Below are 22,395 nucleotides of genomic sequence, written 5' to 3'. Positions count from 1 at the left end.
AGGCAGAAGCCAGAACAGAGGAGGAAGGAACAGCCCAGCAAATGCACAAGGAAGAGGCAGCAATCCAAATCAGAACCAAGGTCAAGGCAGCAGCCAACAAAGAGATCAGTATCAGGCTCAAGGACAAAGGTATGATAAATCTAATGTTCAATGCTATTATTGCAAAAAGTATGGACATTATGCTAGTGATTGTAGAAAGAAACATCATGATATGAACAGCAGACAGAATGCAAATGTTACAAGAGAAAACAGCAGTCAAGAAAATGTCCTGTTAGCTTGTAACATGGCTGAAACACATAGTGAAGATATTTGGTTTTTAGACTCAGGTTGCAGCAACCATATGACAGGGAATGTAGCCCTCTTTTCAGCCTTAAATCAGAATTTGAAATCAGAGGTCACACTAGGAACTGATAGTAAAGTGTCTGTTATGGGAAAAGGGGAGGTAAAAATACTTACAAAGCAGGGAGAAAGGAAAACCATAGCAGATGTCTACTATGTCCCCGGAATGAGATGTAACCTATTGAGTGTTGGACAACTTATCCAAAAGGGTTACAATGTTTACTTTGAAAATGATGTGTGCACCATCATGGACATACCACCCAGCAAAAGATGCATTGCTGAAGTGAAGATGACAAGGAACAGGATGTTCCCTCTCCGGATCCGGGCAGACATGAAAAACAAAAGGGAAATGACAGCAGTCACCCAAGAGGCCTTCCAAAGCGTGCCAAAGGATGAGAACTGGTTATGGCACTTGAGATTCGGGCATCTAAATTTTGGAGGCCTAAATTTGTTGAGCAGAAAAGGAATGGTAAGAGGATTACCATTGATAGAGAAGCCGGACAGCCTTTGTGAAGGCTGTATATTGGGCAAACAACATAGAGAGAGTTTTCCATCAGGGAAAAGCATAAGGGCAAAGGCACCCTTAGAGATTATCCACTCAGACTTGTGTGGACCAATGCAAGCTCCATCATTAGCTGGCAGCCTATATTTCTTGACATTCATTGATGATTTTACAAGAAAGACTTGGATATATTTCCTCAAGAACAAAAGTGAAGTCTTTGAGAAATTCCAAAATTTCAAAGCACTTGTGGAGAACCAAAGCGGGCTGCACATAAAAGTTTTGAGAACTGATAGAGGAGGTGAGTATATCTCCAATGAATTCCTAAAGTTTTGTAGAGAAAATGGAATACATAAACAGTTCACAACTCGGTACACCCCACAGCAAAATGGAGTTGCTGAAAGGAAGAACAGAACCATCATGGAGATGGCAAGGAGCATGTTGAAGGCAAAGCATTTGCCAAATGAGTATTGGGCTGAAGCTGTACATTGTGCAGTTTATATTTTGAACAGGTGTCCTACAAAAGCAGTTATGAACAAAGTGCCAGAAGAGGCATGGAGTGGGAGAAAGCAAGGAGTCACCCACATGAGAGTTTTTGGGTGTGTGGCCTATGCACACATTCCAGATAAACTAAGGAGGAAGTTGGACAGCAAAGGGGAGAAATGTATCTTCATTGGATACAGTGATGAATCCAAAGCCTACAGGCTGTACATTCCATCTACCAAGAAGTTCTTTGTCAGCAGAGATGTTCAGTTCATTGAAGAGGAAGCTTGGGATGGAAGCATAGAGAAAACAGTGAACATTAAAAGCTGTTTGCCTCATGATGAAGATGAAGAGGAGGTGGCTGAAATGAATCCCCAAACAGCAGCACCAACACAAGGACAGCAAGGTACACCATTGAGGATCAATGAGAGTGCTTCTCCAAGCACACCACAAGGAGGAAATTCAAGTGCATCTTCAAGCACTTGCACACCAAGTGAAAGAGGTAAGAAGTTTAGAAATCTAAGTGAAATTTATGAAGAAGGAATGAATTCCTTATTTGCCTTGTTTTGTCATGTTGATGATCCTATCCATTTTGAAGAAGCAATTAAAGATAGGAAATGGATAGAAGCTATGGATGAGGAGATCAATGCCATAGAGAGAAACAAAACATGGGATTTGGTTGAGCTACCAAAAGGCAAAGAAGTCATTGGTGTGAAATGGGTCTACAAGACCAAGAACAATGCTGAAGGCAAGATTGAAAGGCATAAAGCAAGGCTGGTTGTCAAAGGCTACAAGCAGCAGTATGGGAGAGATTATGAGGAGACTTTCGCCCCGGTTGCAAGAATGGAAACCGTGAGAGCAGTGCTGTCCATAGCAGCTCAAAACAAATGGAAAGTCTACCAAATGGATGTGAAATCAGCATTCCTAAATGGAGTGTTAATGGAAGAGGTCTATGTGGAACAGCCTCTCGGATATGAGAAGAAAGGAGAAGAGCACAAAGTGTGCAAATTGAAGAAAGCTCTTTATGGGCTGAAGCAAGCGCCAAGAGCATGGTACAGCAGGATAGATTCATATCTCTTGGATAATGAATTTGACAAATGTGAAGGAGAACCCACAGTCTACATCAAGGAAAAGGATGGTAAAATTTTAATTGTTGTCTTGTATGTAGATGATGTTATTTTCACTGGAAATGATATTTATCTCATTGAGAATTTTAAATCAGTCATGAAGAATGAATTTGAAATGACTGACATGGGGTTGTTGAGATACTTCTTAGGCATAGAAGTAGATCAAAATGAAAAATGAATTTTTATATCTCAAGCAAGATATGTAAATCAAGTTTTGGGCAGATTTAAGATGGAAAAATGCAAGGCAGCAATCACTCCCACAGTGATGGGATTAAAGCTCAGCAGAGAGGACAGCAGCAAGGATTTTGATCCTAGCTTGTATAAAAGCATTGTGGGCAGCCTTATGTATTTAACAGCAACTAGGCCTGATTTAATGTATGCTGTTAGTTTGATTTCCAGGTTCATGGAGAGGCCAAAGGAAGCACATTGGCAGGCAGCAAAGAGAATTTTGAGGTATGTGAAAGGTACCAAAATGTTTGGAATTTTATATCATGCCTCAGAACATTCAGATTTGGTTGGGTACACAGATAGCGATTGGGCTGGAAGTGTAGATGATCGGAAGAGCACTTCCGGTTATGTTTTCAATATGGGTTCAGGAGCCATTTCATGGGCTTCTAAGAAGCAGTCCATTGTAGCATTGTCTACAGCAGAGGCTGAATATGTGGCAGCCACAGCAGCAGCATGCCAGGCAGTATGGATGAGAAGGATGTTGAGAAGCTTAGGCCAAGAGCAGGCAAAAGCAACAGTGGTCTTTTGTGACAATAGCTCGGCTATTGCTTTGTCAAAGAATTCAGTGTTTCATAAGAGAACGAAACACATCGATACAAGGTTTCACTACATCAGAGAATTAGCGAACAATGGAGAAATTGTCCTAGAACATTGCAGGACCCAGGAACAGGTTGCAGACATCTTGACAAAGCCACTAGTTCAGAAGAGTTTCGAATTTTTGAGGAAGTGTTTGGGAATGACCGAACGTGCGGCTGTTAAAATTAAAGGGGAGTGTTAAATTGTTAATTTGAACAGCGCGCGGTGGTCTTTTGGAAAACCACCTGGTCTCCCCGCACCACCATTCGCTGAAGGCGGTTTCCGTAGCGGAGGCTCCGAACACCTTCACTCTCCGCCACGCGTCCCATGTACGAACACCCCAAAACCACTTTCCCCGGACGGTAAAAGTCGTTTGTTTTGCTGGAGGTTGGCGTGCGAACCACGTTGGATTGGCTCAGCGATTTGATCGCGTAATCTCAGCCGTTGACTTTCCAAAGTTGCCTTCCGCCCACGACAAATCAATTTTTATGTGGAGTAAAAACTTATCCGTTGACCGCCGTAGTGGAGTTAATGAATTTTATTGGTTGGTCGTAGTTTTGGTGGAGGCTTTAATATTAGTTATGGGCATACGTCCCATATATTTAATATAGTTATGGGCACGATTTGATTTATATTTTTTTATGTTGTTTCATATATATTTTCCATATACGTTGTCACAAAAAAAATGTCCGTGTGTTGTAGTTTTTTTTGTGTGAAGTTTTTTTTATGGTGTGAGTGGGGTGGTCAGGCACGAGTGAGTGCGATTCTTATTTTGTAAATGCACAGCAGTGCGATAAAGAAATGGCAATGTAATGTTTTGATTTAGTTTTTGAAGAACAGAGAGCTGTGTATGTAATTTCCACAGCAGTGGAAAATCTGTGAGAGAAGCAGAGTTTTTTTTGATTCCCTCTTTGCACAGAGGAAGAAGTATGTAACAGAATGTTTGTTTTTAATCAATAGAAAAATGTTTTGTGACTGTGTAATGGTGTCTTCTGAGTCATTTTGATTTTAAGAGGTTCTTGGCAAAAGATTCTGGACAGAGGAAACAGAGTATTGTCTCTGTGGTGAATTTTATTCTGTTGGTTTTGGTATTTCTCCATTGAAAAATACCCAACAGATACCGTTGCTGTCCCGCGGATGGATGAAGTAGGCTCTGCGCTTGTGTAAGGGATCTTTGCAGCTCTTCCAAAACATCCTTCACAGTCTGCGGGGGAACTCTCTGTTGGTCCTGGAAGATGGTGCTGATATCCTGTACAAGTCTGTTCATACGCTTCAAATCACCTTGTAGAATCTCACGGGATTCAAATCAGCTGGTAGAATCTCATGGTTTTCCTCCTTTTGAATAACATCTTTCATAAGTTGAATCAATGGATCAAAGACGACATTGATGATTGTGGTGCTCGCAACTCCGGTTAAAATTTCCATGGCTTTATAGCTTTCTTGATGTTCATGCGGCATGAGTAGAGTAGACTTTCTTGATGTTCTCGCTGCAGGAGCAGCGCATAGTAACTTTCTTGATGTTCTTGCTGCAGGAGCAGCGCATAGTAGACTTTCTTGATGTTCTTGCTGCAGGAGCAGAGCAGAGTCAGAACAAAGCTACCAGAGGCGGGAGATGGATTTAGCTGAAGTATGCAATACCACTCCGCAACCAATTTGTAACTGTTCCCAACGCATTTGTAACTATTTTGATCTAATGGTTGAAGTTTCTGTAATCGTCTAACATTTAATCGTAGGGCACAAAGATGACACGTAGGCAAAAAGGGAGTGGATTTCAGAGGGAATGCCTTATCGCGTAATTAATTTTTTTTAATTTATATAATTTTATTTTTATAACATTATATATATATATAATTGTGAATATAAATTATTATATTTTAAATTTTATATTAAATCAATGTGTATTTTTTTTAAGTTAGAAGTCATTCTATTACATAAATGTATAGAGATTACATGTTGGGGGACTTGGCCCGTTAAATACAAGATTGAACCAGAAGCAAAAGAGATTGGCAGTCACCAAATTTTCGTAGGCAGGAACATTTTCCCTTGTGAGGGAAACCATACGACCTCTTGAATGGTTTATCAGATTAAAATGACATAAAAACAACAGAAGGGAAAAAGCCCTAAAATGACCTACATCGCATGGGAAGCCTGAACAATGCCAAGAACTACTTACTAGGGTTCTCCACGCCATGCTTGAGCTTAGGAGGATCTTCCCATACCACTGGCGTTGGTCTGTAGTAATCGTCGACAATGAGTAAAGGGCGCTAAGTTGGCAGAGGGTGCCTAACTGGCAAATGGTGCATCGCTGGTAGAGAGTGCCCAACACGCTGTTGGTGCATTACTGGCTGAAGATGGGTGACGTTGCCTTGGCCTTTGGTAGAAACTCCCGTGTAACCAGAAGTTTCGAGATCCACTGCAATGTTCTCCTTGGTACCATTCTGCTGTCGAGGCTTGGAAGAAGAGCGGTCCTTAGTGCTTTGACGATGTTGTCAATAGGTTTTAGTGGCTTGTGAGGTATAAATCCTTAGGGTTCTGAGAAAAGGAGCTGGTTGTAGATGAGGAAGCATCTTGGAGTTGGAGTTATAGAGTACCAACAATGGTTCACAGAGCTACTCGTGCGCGGCATAAGTGAAAGTCTAAATCCCAAACACATCCCTCCAACACCATAGTGGCATCTACCTGGTCTCAGAGGTGGAGGTCCAATAGATTGCAGAGAGCCCAAAAATTGTCACTAGTGATGTCTATCTCCTGGGCCTCCAAGCCTGCAACTAAGCATCAGTAATAACAGGGGGATACTCTCATCGAATTGATCAATTCCTCGGCTATGCTAGGGGGGAAGAGGTGACCCACCTCTACCTATACTTCCCCAATGTGGTCTACCACACTCCCTCACCATAACAACTGCGAAGGGATGTTGTAACCAACCCCTCTATCTTTTGTTGCCCTCAGTTGTTTGCCGCTAGTGTGCCTACCTTTTGATGCCCCTGCTTTTGGCATTCTTAGCATTCTCTGTGGGTAAGTCAGTACTTTGCCATCAAGTGGACGTGTGTACAACGACCTGAAGGGCCATAAAGACTGAGCCGAGAGGAGTTTACCACCATCGCGATCTTTGGAGTTGTAGAGAGATGAGGGGGTAGGCCCAAGACGTTGCCAATCCTTTGGAGTGAATGCCCTAGACACGTTAATTATTAAGGTGATAAATGCATCCCTGTATCGTTGGGACACCCAGATCTGGGGTTAAATTAATGTGTATTAATATGAATTTTATATTATTATATTTTTAGTTTATATACTATGTTATATTAAATTAATATATATTAATATCAATGTTATGGATATGAAGTAGTTATTGATTAAATAAAAAAATATTATTTTTATTTGATATAGTTTAATTATTATATGTTTTGGTTTTTTAGTTGGCATTCACAATAGAATTTTGGATTGTGATTTTGTTTTGTTTAAAATGTGTTTTTAAATGCATTAATGGATTAAGCTCCTGTAAAACCTTTACACAACTTAAACTTACAATTCCAAGAAATCTTCCATGATTTCTCTCATAATCTATTGGAAAATATACGCCCAAAAAGCAAGAACGTAGAAAAAGAGTTAGATTAGTTTTTTTTGGTTATTGGACATTGCTTTTAAAGATTTAACCAGTATGTATAAAATTAAATGAAATATCTTATAAATAAGTTATTAGAAGTGTTTTTATAAATCTATTTTCTTTTCGTGTGTGTATATATATATATCCTCAAATGGCCATGTTGGCTAAGCGTCATGGATTGTTTTCCTTTTATAGGGTTTTAACCACATACAAACACTAGTGCTATGATCTTTCATATAGTTATGTGCGTGGTTACTTAAGGTGTTTATCCTATGTGGAATACCATGTTTTCTCGAACATGGTATCACAACCAACTTTTGATCCTAAGACTTTTGCAATAAATGGCATGATTGAAAATACAAGACAGAGGCAAGAAGGGGAGTGAAAAGAAAGAGACCAAGGGAGAATAAACTAAGGAGAGCAGGGGCTACCTCAAGCAACTTAGGGTAGGTACAAGAGAGAAAGAAAGAAGGGTCAAGTCTAGTGAGAGTTATTCAATAGTAGGGAGCCAACATGCACACTCATACATGGAACTTGAGCTTATAGATACACTTGCTAGACTACATTCTTAGCACTAAAAGCAATGCCACTACCCACCACTTGAGATTATGGACACAAATATTGGATGACTTCATTCCTAGTGTGGAGAGCCACCTCTATACATGAGACATTGGCTTATGGAGGTATATCATAGGTATAAGCATTGAATGCAATTCTTATGGAAGGGGGATGGCATGGTGGGATCCCCCCTAATGATGTAACAAGAACCTATGAGCTTATTAGAGGTAATGATAGGATACATATGGTGACTATTTAATGTAAAATGGACTAGGTCCACCATGTTAGTTACTATTAAATAAGGTTCATTAGGTAATTAACATTTAATAAGTGCAATATGGTCAAGAGATTAATGTTGAGGCCACTAATGTTTTGGTTTAAGGATTTCTATGGAGATATAAATAAGGATGGAGTCCTCACTATAGGAAATATTAAGAAACTATGATTACAATAAAACATTTCTCATTAGGTTGCCCCCTTGAAGATGCAAATGGACATGAGTTTATCCTTCCAAAAAAGGATTATTGTGGTGTTAGCCTACCTTAAGTTTCTAGATTTAATAAAATAACATAACTTTCCTAGAATATCTTTGAATATATCATTTGTTATCCATCTTTAGAACTAAGGATCATAACAATGTCCGCTACTCTGTCTCCTTTGCCTCCTTAGAAAGGTTTCTTAGGCTAAAAACTGGAAAAATAACACACCCTATTGGTGGAAGGCTCCATTGGCAAGTTGCTACTGGGTGGCATTAAAGAAGGAGGTAGAGGTATCTGAGGTTATAGCTTGTGTAAGTGACCATACCACACCATTTAAGGGATGTGATGTTGATTTTGATACAACCATGACTAAGGAATCTACCCCCTCCACAGCTAGTTTCCCCACTCAATTGGTACTATGATATGTTGAAGAGGAGGCAATGATTCAAATAACTTGGACCAAACAATGGAACCAATCTCTTTGACCAAACCAAATGATGAAATGCTATTAATGCTGTTTGAGACTTCGACAACAATCAGCTGAATGGATTGAAATAAGTAAGAAAGAAACGAAGAAAGGTAAGCCTATCGATGTGCAAGATACTTATTCAAGGAATTCAAAAGAAGGATGCCTCCCCTTAAATGTTTTAAAGCAACCAACCTGATATGTGGTCAAAATGTGGAATATCAGAAATTGGATAGGTCAAACAAATTGCATTGTTTTCCATTGGTAATATGATTATTTTACTCATCCAAAAAAGAAAAAGGGGAAAATTCAAAGTGGAATTGGATATCCAACCTTTTCAAAATAAGTTGTGCATTTGCCTCTCTGTACTTTACTATTAATAAATGTTTTTATTTGTCAAAAGGTATCCTCATTGTCATGGATGTGGTATTGGGAAGGAATTGCAATGAGACTGCATGAAGATTGCAAACAGACATCTGAGTACCCATGGCACCATTAAATACAAATGCAATGATATCCCATAACTGAGAGTATAGCTGATAATTCGACGTGGCATTGGATATTCAGCCTATTCAAAATAGGTTGCGCATTTTTCTTTCTGTATTCTACTATTAATAAATGTTGTTATTTGTCAAAAGGTATCCTCATTGTCATTGATGTGGTATTGGGAAGGAATTGCAATGGGAGTGCGTGAAGATAGCAAACAGACATCTGAGTACTCATAGCACCATTATATACAAATGCAATGGTATCCGATAATTGAGAGCATAGCTGATAGGAGGCATCCAGGCATGAGAAACTCAGGAAGCTAGGTAGGCTCATCGCTACTCACCATATACAAGATCCAAATGAGGATGGAGCTTGAGATCTGTGTCCGGAAAATTCTCCACTTTGTCATTAAACCATAAGCTCACGTTCACAAGAGGTAAATGATTAAAAACAAACCGGCTCAAGGTGAAAGGACAGTATACTTTTCCTCAACAGTAGTTGAAAGTGGATTTATTATCTGCAGTGATGAGCTCAAACATCATAGAAAACATGTCAAAAGTTCTATTGCAATCAAAAAGGATTGTAGAATATTAAATGGTCATCACTATAAGGATTCACACACATTTTCCATTCAAAGGATTTTGACTTACAGAAGCCATTTAATCCATAATCCGTTTGTATGAAAACTAGTTCAAACAAAAATAATAAGACGTGATGTTAGATGGTGCCAATCGCTAGATAGCAATCACACCTTTACTCAAGAAATAACACATTCATTTTGTGCAGTTATGAGATTAGTCGTCATTTGTATAACCTTTGCTTTGTTGCTCCAGCAACTGGAGCTTGACAGATAGCACTTTAGTTTTATAGTCATTATTATTACCGATAGAAGTTGTATCCAAACAGATCATATTGCTAAGTTAGAACTAGTATTTTTTCAGCGGGCCCAATTGTGGCTGTTCAGACCTATTTGCTTCCACAAGGAGCTGCTCGCTGAAGGTTACAGCAACCTGTTTACTAATTTTATGAGAGGGCCATGAAAGACAATTCTGGAACACTTATGGCCTCCAACCTTTCCCAATATATCAGATACAGATGAGAGTCCAGACTGACAATGAAGTCATTATACCCTCTGATGCAAAAATGAAGTCACATAGAGCTCTTGGAATTATAAAACTTGTCGAGTACAATCAACATAGAATAATGGTATCCAAAGTCTGCTTCCTAACATTGCAATGCTTGTGCTTTCAAATGCCGTATAAGATATCCAGTTGCTACGCCATAACGTTATACCATCAGTTTGTAAATGTTTTATGACTTAAACCTCCACTGTCATCTCATCTAATGGTTCATGAAATCTGAGGAACTAAACTGATACCCTTGTATGATACAATTACACCCTTGACCTTCAAATGAGAGGATGGTTCAATTCTTATTAGGAACGCTCATTCTCACCGTGACTTGAAAGGTCTGCATCGGCAGCGTATCATTTTTCATCATCATGGTCTAGCACTTTATGAGTTCACTCATAGCTGTCCCAGTGAAAGGAACACTAAATCCCGGGGTGCAAGGGTAAGCAATTGCGTAGGCTTATTGCTATACACGTTAATCTTTAACGCTCAATTCAACTAGCATCACCAGTAACCCCCGCAGGAACAGAGCCCATCTTTGAAATGATGGAAACGATTTGCATCCCTCACAATAATTTCCCGATTGACAATCTTGGAAATAAATTTACTTGCATTATGGCAGTCACCGCAGACACGAAGATTCTTTGTGATATGGATAGGGGTTCCAGGATTTGTGTTGATTAACCCAAAAACAATAGCCAGCTTCTCGCTGTGACTGTAAAGCATGTTTTCTTTCACCTCCTCTTCAACATCATGCAGCACAAAGTTCATATCAGGCACGTATCCTGCTGCTTCCATCTGTTCAGTCAAGGTCTTCAATGTTGCATAAATTTTCTCGGATTGTGGGTGCGATCTGTCCCCCACAAGGAAGGAATGGACTATGCTATTTATCTCAATGAAGCTGCGTCCCGGTGTTTTTTTCACTCCCCTGTCTTTCATAATTGTTCTCACCTTTGCTACGTCATTCCATCTGCCAGCTGCAGCATATATGTTAGATAGCAATACAAAATGACCACTATCTTTTGTGTTCAAGTCAAAAAGGCGTTTTGCTACATATTCTCCAAGCCCAATATTGCAGTGTATTCTACAAGCACCGAGTAAGGCTCCCCACACAGTAATATTTGGCTCTAATGGCATCCTTTTGATAAAGTCCTGTGCTTCACATAGTTGTCCAGCTCGGCCAAGAATGTCAACCATGCATGCATAGTGCTCCACCAAGGGTAGGATGTTATAATCTCGTGTCATAGAATAAAAATTGTGCCAGCCCTCATCCACAAGGCCTGCATGACTACACGCTGATAAAACACTGACAAACGTTATATGATCAGGTTTCATCCCCGTCTGTTGCATTTGGGAAAACAGCGAAAGGGCCTTATCACCATGTCCATGCATTCCATAACCCGCAATCATTACACTCCAAGAGACCACGTCTCTGTGTGACATTTTATCAAACAACAGACGGGCAATCTTTAGACTCCCACATTTTGCATACATATCAATCAGGGCAGTTCCAACAAAAGCATTTAACTCGACACCATTTCTAAGAATATAATCATGGATCAACTTGCCTTGTTTCAAAGCCCCTAGATGAGAACATGCGAGAAGAACACATACCACAGTAACTGAATTCGGCTTCACATCTGACGCCTGCATTTGGTGCAAAAGCATGAAAGCTGCATCTGCAAGCCCATTTTGGGCATAGCCTGCAATCATTGCATTCCATGACACCACATCTCTTTTTGACATTCTGTTAAACAGCTGGCGTGCAAGGTCTATACTTGAACACTTAGAATACATGTCTATCAATGAGTTCCCCACAGAAACATGTGATTCAAGCCCACATCTAATCACATAATCGTGGATCGATTTACCCTGTTGCAGAACTCCTAGATGAGCACAAGCGGGGAGTGCACTCACAATTGTAGCCAAATCCGGCTTCACATCCGTCACCAGCATCTCACGAAACACCCACAATGCCTCAAAGCCAAATCCATTCTGAGTATAACCAGAAATCATAGCATTCCATGCAACGACATCTCGTTCATACATTTCATCAAATACTTGCCTTGCATCCACAATACTTCCACGTTTGGCATACATATCTATAAGACCAGCCTCCACAAAGACATCCCCTTCAAGCCCACTTCTAACTATGTGACTATGAATCTTCTTTCCCTCTCGCAGAGCCGATAAGCCTGCGCAAGCATTTAGGACAAAGGGAAAGGTAAAATTATTTGCATGGATTCCTCTTCCTTGCATTTGGTAATAGAGCTCAAGGGCTTCACCACAGAACCCATTTCTGGCATGCTCTCTGATCATCACATTCCATATAAAAACATCTCCACCTCTCGCGCTTATTTTGTCAAACACCTTGCGTGCATCCTTCAAAGCAGCTAACTGAGCATAAACACTGACGAGCTTGGTACCAACAAAAATGTCCTGGTCTAGTCCAGTTATGAGAAGGTGAGCATGGAGTTGGCTAAGTGAATTGATGTCTTTGCAGGCCTGCAAGAGAGAAGCATAAGAATCGGAGACGGTAGAACTTCCCCCTAGTGATTTTTTGTTTGGCTTTGGCTTCGGTTTCAGCGTCGAGTCTTGCTTGACATGATGAAGAAAACGCCTACAGAGAACAATGTTTGAAAGATAGCATCGAAATGAGATTACCATGGAGTCAACATGGGTTGGGAGTAATGAGAAAGATCCGTGGATATCCCATGGATTAGACTTACGATCCAATAAGGATAAATCCAATCTATATGGAGGACACGAGTAGGTGATTCAGGGTGAATGCTAGGTGATTCAGGGTGAATGCTGTGTTTTGTATTAATGTTCCAGATGGTTGGAATTTGGAGCTTTGGTGTTTGGAATCTATTCACAAATAGTCTTATTGGCGTTTATGTTTAGTGTTCTGTTTATTATTTTATAAGTAGTCTTACCCCTGTTCTGTTCTGTGTATTATTTTATTTTATAAGTAGTCTTACGCCTGTCGGGTTCTGTGTATTATTTTATTATTTATTTTATACCAGAAATTTATAATAATTTAATGGTGAACCGGTGATATTTTATTATTTATTTTATATGAAAAATTTATAATAATTTAGTGGTGAACCAGTGATAAAAATAATGGTGGCTGGTTTGTGAATGCATATCAATTCATTATTATTTAAAGAAAATTATGTCATTTGAAATGATTGGCTTACTTATTGGATAACAAACAGTATGTAATTTTTTTATGAAATTTAATTTTAAATGAATTTCTATATGATATTTAAATGACCTATATATATTTATCTAGATAATAAAAAATGATTTCACTAAAAAAATAATAAAGTGGGTGATGACATAATTATTATGTTATTTAGAGAAAATAAAACTACTTTAAAGTAATTGAATAATGAAGTGTTCACACAAACCATTTTCTTGAGCTCCATTCAATGATCAAAATGCTTACCATGTCTTTTTCTTGTTTCATGTAAAGCATAGCTTTCTTGTGATGTTTTGGGAGTCATGATAACCACACTTAGATAATCTTGAATGTGTGTAATTAGAGATGACCCTACAATCTAGGATGAGATATTGAAGTTCAAGTGATGGAAGTTTATTAGTGATGATAACATAATAATGTGCCTATGAAATGTAAACTAGCTCGCTTGAGTGAGATTTAGTCCCCACCAGGTCTCAAGTTCAAACTTTATAAGGTAGGATTGAAGATGGAAGCCACTTTTGGGGGAATTAAACTATCCCAAGGGACATCCAAACTTAACTGGACTTCACACAATCTTGGGGATAACATCCCACTAGTGGGTAGATTGTTCTTCCATCCAATTGATAGATTGACCATGGCCTAAACTCAATCTAGTCACAAAAAAGAAAGATGATAAGACAACAATGTAGAGTATATTGGACAACATTTTTGTCGAGAACACAAAGAAGAATTTGTATGGAGTTTCTATTGGAAAGTCATAGGATTTATCTAATATTCACGCCTCTCTTCCATTCATTCACCTAGACACCTCCCATTGGCACAAGTGTCGAGTAAGGGAATATTATTAACAATTTGAAGGGTTGTGGTATAAAGTAGTATCCTTATTGAAATTTTGGTTTGCACTTGGAGTCTTTATCTATTAATTAATTTGTTAATCGATATTTCATTGTTATTGATTTTTCATTACAACTTTATTACATATTTACATGTGTGTTTGTTTAATGTGATCTTTACAATTTGTTTTATAGATCATAAGATAAATTAATCTCATCCATTGGTTTACTCGAGCATATGGCACTTACATAAGAGTATTTGGTGCATATAAAATCCCTCTCCATTTGTCATTGTTTGTCACAGACAAAGTGGTGTTGCAAGAGGTAGCATACCATCTTTCAACGAGGCTTACCAATACATTGCTGAAGGTTAAGAAAGCTCTTTGGCCCACTTTTCCACTATGTATAGGAGCGTATTGCTTTAATAATTTCAAAGAAACAAAAGTTGAGATACAAGAATTAGAACGTCTTAAGTTTGGTGAATTGGGTTATCATAGATATGATTCTAGAGTTGTTTCCACTCAACATTGTGCCATAATAAAGTATGGGTATACTCTAGTTGTTTGGCGAGAAGAAGAAAAGATAAAGAACTACTTTAATGCTACCAAAGCGACTGAAGTAGCTAAAGGAGTAGGTCCTTCCAAAACTACAAACAATCTTGAGAATTCAAAAGAGGAATCCCAAGAAAGCGTGGATTTAGAAGAGCAGAGGGCTGAACTAAAAAGAAACCAAGAACAAGAGGAGAGAAAAGAAAAGATAAAGAAACTAAAGGCAGAGAAGTAAGCAAAAAATCAAATCGAGGAAGAAGCAAAGAAAATGGAAGAGGAAGAATAGGAGGCAAAGAAAATGGAGGAAGAAGAGAGGAAGAAGAAGAAGGAACAAGAAAAAAAGAAGAAGCAAGAAGTCAGAAAGAGGAAAGAAGTGGCCACGAAGAGAAAAGAAGAAGAAAATAGAAAGAAAAAGGAGGAAGATTAGAAAATAAAACAAGAAGAAGAAGCCAAAAGAAAACAAGCTGAAGAAGCTGAGAGTAAGAAGAAAGAAGAAGAAGCATTGGAAAAGTAGCTAGAAGAAGAATTAATTGCCAAAGAGCTAGTCGATAAAGCAGAGCAAGTGGCTAAGTCGAAAGATAAGGAAGTAGAAACAATATTTCCTCCCTTGAATATCCAACCTCCCACACCCATCACTGGAGGGCACTTTCCGACCAATGAGATGGGGGTTACTTTCAAAGAGGAAGACATAATTCTCAATCTTTCGAATTTCACATTTGATTAGTTCAAGTTCAAAGTCTCCCAAGAAAGGCGAAAGTATTTACCTAGGAATTCAGATAAGCCTATATTAATCACCTTGGAGAGAGATATTGTGATGGACATAAGAATCCAACCTACAATGATATCTTCTGCTAACACTACATTCATAGCTGCAATTGAGAAGAATGTTGATCACTTGTCAAAAGATGTTGAGAAATTAAAAGGAGAATTGGCCATTGCAAAAAAACAAAATGATTAGCTTCACTCGAAGAATCAAGCCTTGGCAGCTACAAACTCTCGCAAGGAATATTACAATAAGCAATCCTTGAGGAGGCAAAGGTATTAGAAGAATTCATAAGGCATAATTATGATGGCATTATGCTCTTGCACAAAGTAATAACCCCATTACCAAAGATGCAAAGAGACATATGTTATGAATATAATTTATATAAAATAAAATAAAATACAAATAAATATAAATAATAAATAATCAAAGTAATGATTATTTAAATAGCCATTAGTTAAATGGAAAGGCATGTAAAAGACATGCCGAGTCATGAAGGGACACCTACCTAGGTATATAAGCAAACACTCATTGTAACATTCAATTCATCCTTGTACATTTCATCTTGTTAATAAAATATTATTTACAATATCTTTGTGTATTTTACATTTTAAGCACAAATACTATAAATTTTGTCGCTTCAGTGGTATCAGAGCTATGCCAGCCTTTGGACGTTATTCGCCGCATACTATGCGATTAAGTTTATGTCCTGAAATCATTGAGCAGTTAAGTGAAACACGAAAATCATTACAACAAATAAAAAGATCATTTGCAGAATCAACAAAACATCTTGAAGCATATGCAACATGTCTAACAAAAGATAGCCCCAAGGGATAGCTCAAATGGTCGAGTTCCCGTTGCTAAGTACTTTCCCAGTTGGGAGGTCACGGGGTCAAATCTCCTCGACGCCCTCGGGGTTAGGTCTAAAACAGCCGACGGGCAGATCCCTTCGGGTGGAACTGCCCCGCTTCTCTACTGTGGACGTAGCGGCCACTCAGTGCCCGTGAACCACAATTGAAAAAAAAAACATGTCTAACAAAAGAAAACATTGACATGAAAGAGACTAACGATAAATAATGCTCAAACCAAGAAAATGATGTTCAACAGATTGAATCAGGAACTCCTCATGGTGATATAGAAGAGATTCCAAATGTAGTTGTAAGGAGCTATTCCAAGAAAATTAGTGAATCTAAAATCAGCCCCAAGATCAACAAAAATGTAGCAAAAATGGACATTTTTATAGAAATTGGCATGGATTGCTACAAGAATGATCTTGAAAAGCCTTTGTTTGAAGACACTGCAACTTACTATGCTTGAAAGACCACTTTATGGGTTGTTGAAGAAACTTTTCTGCAATATATGGTAAATGTTGAAGAGGAGCACGAAGTTGCACCTTATTTGCACTCCAACAACCATGACAACCTACTCAACACAATACAACGTCAACTCCTCTCCCGTTATGGAACTCAAACTCTGAAAAAACAAGATTCTGATTGCGATGTGTTGCTCAGAGATGATAAGAAAGACGACCTTTACAAAATGTACATATTGTTTCATAAAATACCCATGGGATTGAAACCAGTTGCAAGTATTTTGAAACAACATGTGACTACCCAAGGAATAACATTGATTAAATGGGCAAAGGATATTGCTGATAAGCATGAATTTGTATACAAGGTTATTGAAATGCATGACAATTATATGGGTTATGTAAAGCATGAATTTCAAAAAAATAGTTGTATTGGTAAAGCTTTAAAGGCAGATTTTTTGTTAATATGTAATAAAGAGGTTAGACGAATCACAAGTGTAGAGTTGTTGGCAACATTATGTGATAATGTAGTTAAGAAGGCTAACATTGGAAAGTTGATCAATGATCATATTGAGAGCGTTTTTAAAAAAGTTGGGAAACTGGTCGAGTATTTGAGTGATAAAGATTTATTTGCAGAATTTTGCACCAGAAAATTAGCTAAGAGATTATTGTTTGACAAGAGTATAAATTTTGATCACAAGAAAAACATATTGTCAAAGATTCAAGATGTGGGGCATGGTTAATTATTTCATCGTTTCAAGGAAAATCCAAAGGGGTTTTAGTAATTCCAAAAATAATCTCGATATATCGTTGAGCATTACAGTATTGAATCCTGCAATTTGGCCAACTTACAAGAACTCTAAACCTAATATATTTTTTGAGATGGCTAAATGTATTGAGGTATTCAAGGAATTTTATTGTGGAATCTATAAGAATCGTAAAATTACATGGATTTATTCGTTGGGGACTTGTGATATCATTTCAAAATTTGACACTAAAACAATAGAAATGAAAGTTACAACATACTAGGCAATTGTGTTACTGTTATTCAATGATGTTGGAAGGTTGAGTTTCCAAGATATCAAATCTTAGTTAAATTTGGAAGAGGAAAATGTTATTAGACTATTATATTCGATTGCATATGGGAAGTACAATTTTATTCTAAAGGATCTTGTTGGTAAAAGAATATCATCCAGTGATGTATTTGAATTCAATCCTACATTTACACACAAATTGGTAGAGATTAGGATTCCACTTCCACAAATGGATGAGCAGAAGAAAGGCATTGAAGTGGCTAATGATGACAAAAACTACTTAATAGAAGCTACAATCATTTGCATCATGAAAGCTAAAAAGATTTTAGCTCAACAACAACTGATAAATAACTGTGTGGAACAACCTAAAGAGGCAGATTAGGGGTATTGCGCATAAGACCAATTAGAGGACCTTTTATTAAAATATACTCGAATGGAGCCCTATTCCAAACACTTGCAACAAAAGAGAATGCAGGGGCCTCAAGATCTTATGTTGCCTCCTATGGATCCACATGATGAAGGTATGTATACTCTTTTTTTGAACACAAATAGAACATTGTTGATGGAATTGACTGAGGACCAGTTTCGTGAGAATAAGGATATTAAATTTTGTGAGGTAGATTTTGTGGTTGAACAACAAATCACAGGGAGAGTTACCTTTATTTCCATGAGACCCTATTTGGGACAGTTCCTCGAATCAATGGTGGAACTGTTTGAGATCGTGATATTTATAGAGAGTCCCCAAAAAAGAGTCGACGCTATATTGGATAAGTTGCCAAACAGTAGCCTCATTCGGAAGAGGTTGTACAGGGATTCGTGCATTGAAATAGAAGGTAAACTTGTGAAGGACCTCTCACTCCTGGGAAGAGACCTGAGAAGGGTAGTTATTGTCAATGACTGCCCTTTCTCCTACTCTCTTCAACCCTCCAATTCACTTCCCATCAAATGATTTTTTGGTTTCACAACAGTTTTCAAATTAAGGGACGAAGTGCCCTACAAATTTACCAATCTTGCCCAAAAAAGGGTCAATGTTACACCCAGTCAGAAATCCATAACAGTATCTGACAACTTTTTATAATGGACCCTGCCACAGGAGCCACCTACGACTCCTCTATTGCCACCCAAGCAGTGGCACAATAAGAAGAAGCATACCCTGGTTCTTGACATGGGCGAAACTCTTGTGGACTACAAGTTGGATGTCACCATCAAGAAGAACAATGATAGTGGCAACTTCAAGAGGCCTGGAGTGGACGAATTCTTGGAGGAGATGGCTGAGTTGTTCGAACTCGTCCTCTTCACTGCAAATGATGTGAAGAGGGAAAATAAGATCATGAAGGGTATCTTTAGCCCCATCACCAGTCCCTATTTTATCATCACTTTAACATAAAGGCTTGCATGCACCACCATTATTTATATAAAGGGCATGTCTCTCCTTAGAAGAAAACTTAGAAATGATTAAAAATCTCGTACAATAGTTGTACTCTTCTGGCCAACATAAAAATACACGAGTGTAAGGATGTCTATGATGGCCATCCGGAATATATATATATATATATATATATATATATATATATATATATATATATATATATATATATATATATATATATATATATACGACTAACAAAAAATAATAAATTTCATAATTGAAATATATTTATAAATCTATTATAAGTAACTTTATTAAAATTATAAAGTTATTTATAATAAAATTTTTATAAGGTGACTTTAGTTAATTATATCTATCTATATAATAATAATAATAATAATAATTAATTAATTAATTAAATTATATATAATAATAATTAATTCATATCAATAAATAATAAATAAAATAACATCTAATTAAAAAAAAGAAAAAAATAAAGAAGAAGAAGTGGGTTCGCAAGGAAGCAATCGACATGCCAAAATGACGTATGCAACATGGAGAAAATGATCTAACAATAAAGCTTTGAGGACAAAGCTTTTGAAGAGAGGGGCATTGTTATGACTATAATTTATATAAAATAAGATAAAATACAAATAAATATAAATAATAAATAATCAAAGTAATGATTATTTAAATAGCTATTAGTTAAATGGAAAGGCATGTCTAAAAGACATGCCCAGTTTGGAAGGAGCACCTACCTAGGTATATAAGCAGACCCTCATTGTAACATTCAGTTCATCCTTATACATTTTAAGCACAAATACTATAAGTTTTGTCGCTTCAACATAGAAGGGAGAGGAGTATTGATCAAGTTGACACTCTTAGTTGTATATCACATCCTAGAACGAAGCATGAAATATTCCGATGCACCTGCAAAAATCCCTAGGAAAGATAGATTGACTACTGAATTATACAAGGTGGAAGTGAGAATTTTTGTGCAATCATATGAGAAGCTGGAAAAAAGGATGGCTACAATGATATCTTCTTATCAAAGGCTTTGTAGTGGGTTGGAATCTCTCATCAAAGTACACAAAATACCTTCTATTGGTGCACCAGGAGAAACAAGGCTAGAAGAGGAGGTTAAGCAAGAGATTCAAGGTTGATATATTCTATGAAGCAAGCTGCTATGTGAGTTAGAAATTATAAAGGATGCAATCACATATTATGTTGCAGAGCCACCAAATCTACATACTAATATTTCAATGTTTTTGAGTCGATTACAAACACAATCAAAGGTCTTACTCCTGGATGCTTTGGAATGTCAAGTGAGATTTGATAATGAACTGACACACAAGTTCACATTGGTCACTGCAGAATATAAGGCTTGACATGCATATTTGGCTCGAGAGTTACACATTGAGGCACCCAATATGCCTATTATGCATCTTGTTCCATGAACAATTTTTTTCTTCTTAATTTCATTATAAAGTTGTAAATAAAAGTATTTTGAAATTAGGAGTATAAAGTAGAAATGAAAAGTCAAAGTGGAAGTTGAAAAGTCACAAGGGTAGTTGAAGATTCATGAAGGGAGGTGAAGAGGCACCTCACTTTTTGTATAAATATAACGTCATAGTTAGAGAAAAGGGGACTTTTAGTTTTGGAATTCATTTTGAGCAACTTTTTTTTAGAGATCTTATACATTCTTTTGAGAAATCAAGTGATTGCTTAGCATCTCTACAATTGGATTTCATGGGTTCTTCCTATAATGGTGCACTAGAAATATCTGCATAATATTGAGAAGCTCATTGAGCCAAGGTGACAATTTCATGCACGTGTTGTTGAATATTATGAGACTCATATCTTGGTAATTTGAATGTATGTGTTTGCATTTACATGCGTTAAAGTTAATGGCTATTTCGTTGATTATAACACGTTTCTTATTTGAAGTTGTATGCTTCTTATGCTTTTATTGTCATTGTTGGTTGCAAACTAATTCTTGATATTTAAATGAATCATTATTTTTCCATGTATCTTAATTGAAGTATGCTAACATCCTTCCTTTAAATATTCATGTTATTTACTTTGGTTGTGGCAATGTCTTTTGTATCTTACTTGCATAGTATTTCATAAAGCTATTTAACTTGTGTTTTTCAAGAGTTATATTAATTTTCTCAGGTGTTGATCATTTCGTCCAAAGAAAATCTCAAAACAAACATGGTGGAAACTGGGCCACATACTAGTTAGGACTCCTATTCCAAACAATGTAAGGTCTAATTGGGACTTTGCACTAGGGAGATCCCCTTACCGTTGGTGGAACATTTTGGCCCATCAACAAATTTTGGTGCTAGAAGGAGGGTTGCCATTGTATGGATGGTAGACTCCCATATTCTTTCCCTAAGACATCTGAGCAAGCCAATAACCACCCATGTTATCCTCCACTAAATCCTCCTGTGTGGGAACGTCCTCAAATTGAAGAACCCTTTCCACATAGTCCTGAGCGGGTATACAAAGTAACTTATGGTCAATTGAGAGATATCCATGCTTTTACTCGTGAATACACAAGAAATATTGGAATCCTTCCAGTTACACACATATTGCCCCATAAGTGTTCAATTAGACATCATACAACTCGTCGTGGAGCATTAGTTAAGGTGCAAGAATTGGTTAACACTTCTTTCGATGATTTGGAAGATTTTGTAGAAAGAAATTACGAAGAAGCTAATGAAGGACCAACTAATTTGGAAAATCTGGAGGGTGATAATTTGGAAGCAACAAATAACAATGAGAACTTTGAGATATCAGAGAACGAAGGGAATTTTGAGAATATGAACAAAAGCTCAAACTCAGAGAGTGACAAAGAAAACAATAACAATATGGTTGAAAACCAACAACTAGCATGGATGGCCCAAGGGATGATTAATCTTCCAAACATTGTACACCCCTTTCCTCAACATCCAGAGAAGTTTCTTACAAAGTTTGATCTAGATAAGGCTTCCACTACAGAAGATCAAGTTAAAAAATTTCACTTGTCACTAAGATTATTAGATGTGTGATATCATGATGCGGCTTGCAGGATTTTCCCTTATACACTTGAAAACAAAGCCGCAACTTGGTATCAAAATCTCCTTGTTGGATATATTACTTATTAGGGATACTTTAAGAAGGATTTTTGGAGAAGTTCGTTGAGAAGAAGACTCTAGCCATGCTATTGAAAGAAACAAGTAACCTGAAGATGGGAAATAAGGAGAAGGTAAAAGACTTCAATAAATGCATTACAATTACCTTGAATATGTTCCTTGCTGATGTTCCACCACATGACTCAATTACATTTGATTATTATATTGTAGCCCTACCAA

At 37.4% G+C, this 22,395-nt stretch overlaps 1 pseudogene; it reads right to left on the bottom strand.

Moving 5' to 3' along the window:
- Positions 1-9,914: 9,914 nt before the first annotated feature.
- LOC149224938 (pentatricopeptide repeat-containing protein At3g26782, mitochondrial pseudogene) lies at positions 9,915-12,859 on the bottom strand (annotated as a pseudogene).
- Positions 12,860-22,395: the final 9,536 nt, after the last annotated feature.

This window comes from Pinus tabuliformis, chromosome Q, assembly GCF_031772625.1.
Source record: "Pinus tabuliformis cultivar Carrire ecotype Pingquan chromosome Q, CPIR1, whole genome shotgun sequence".
In the NCBI taxonomy this organism is placed as follows: Eukaryota; Viridiplantae; Streptophyta; class Pinopsida; order Pinales; family Pinaceae; genus Pinus; species Pinus tabuliformis.
The sequence above is the reverse complement of the archived record's forward strand: the minus strand, read 5'-3'. Positions and strand labels throughout refer to the sequence as shown.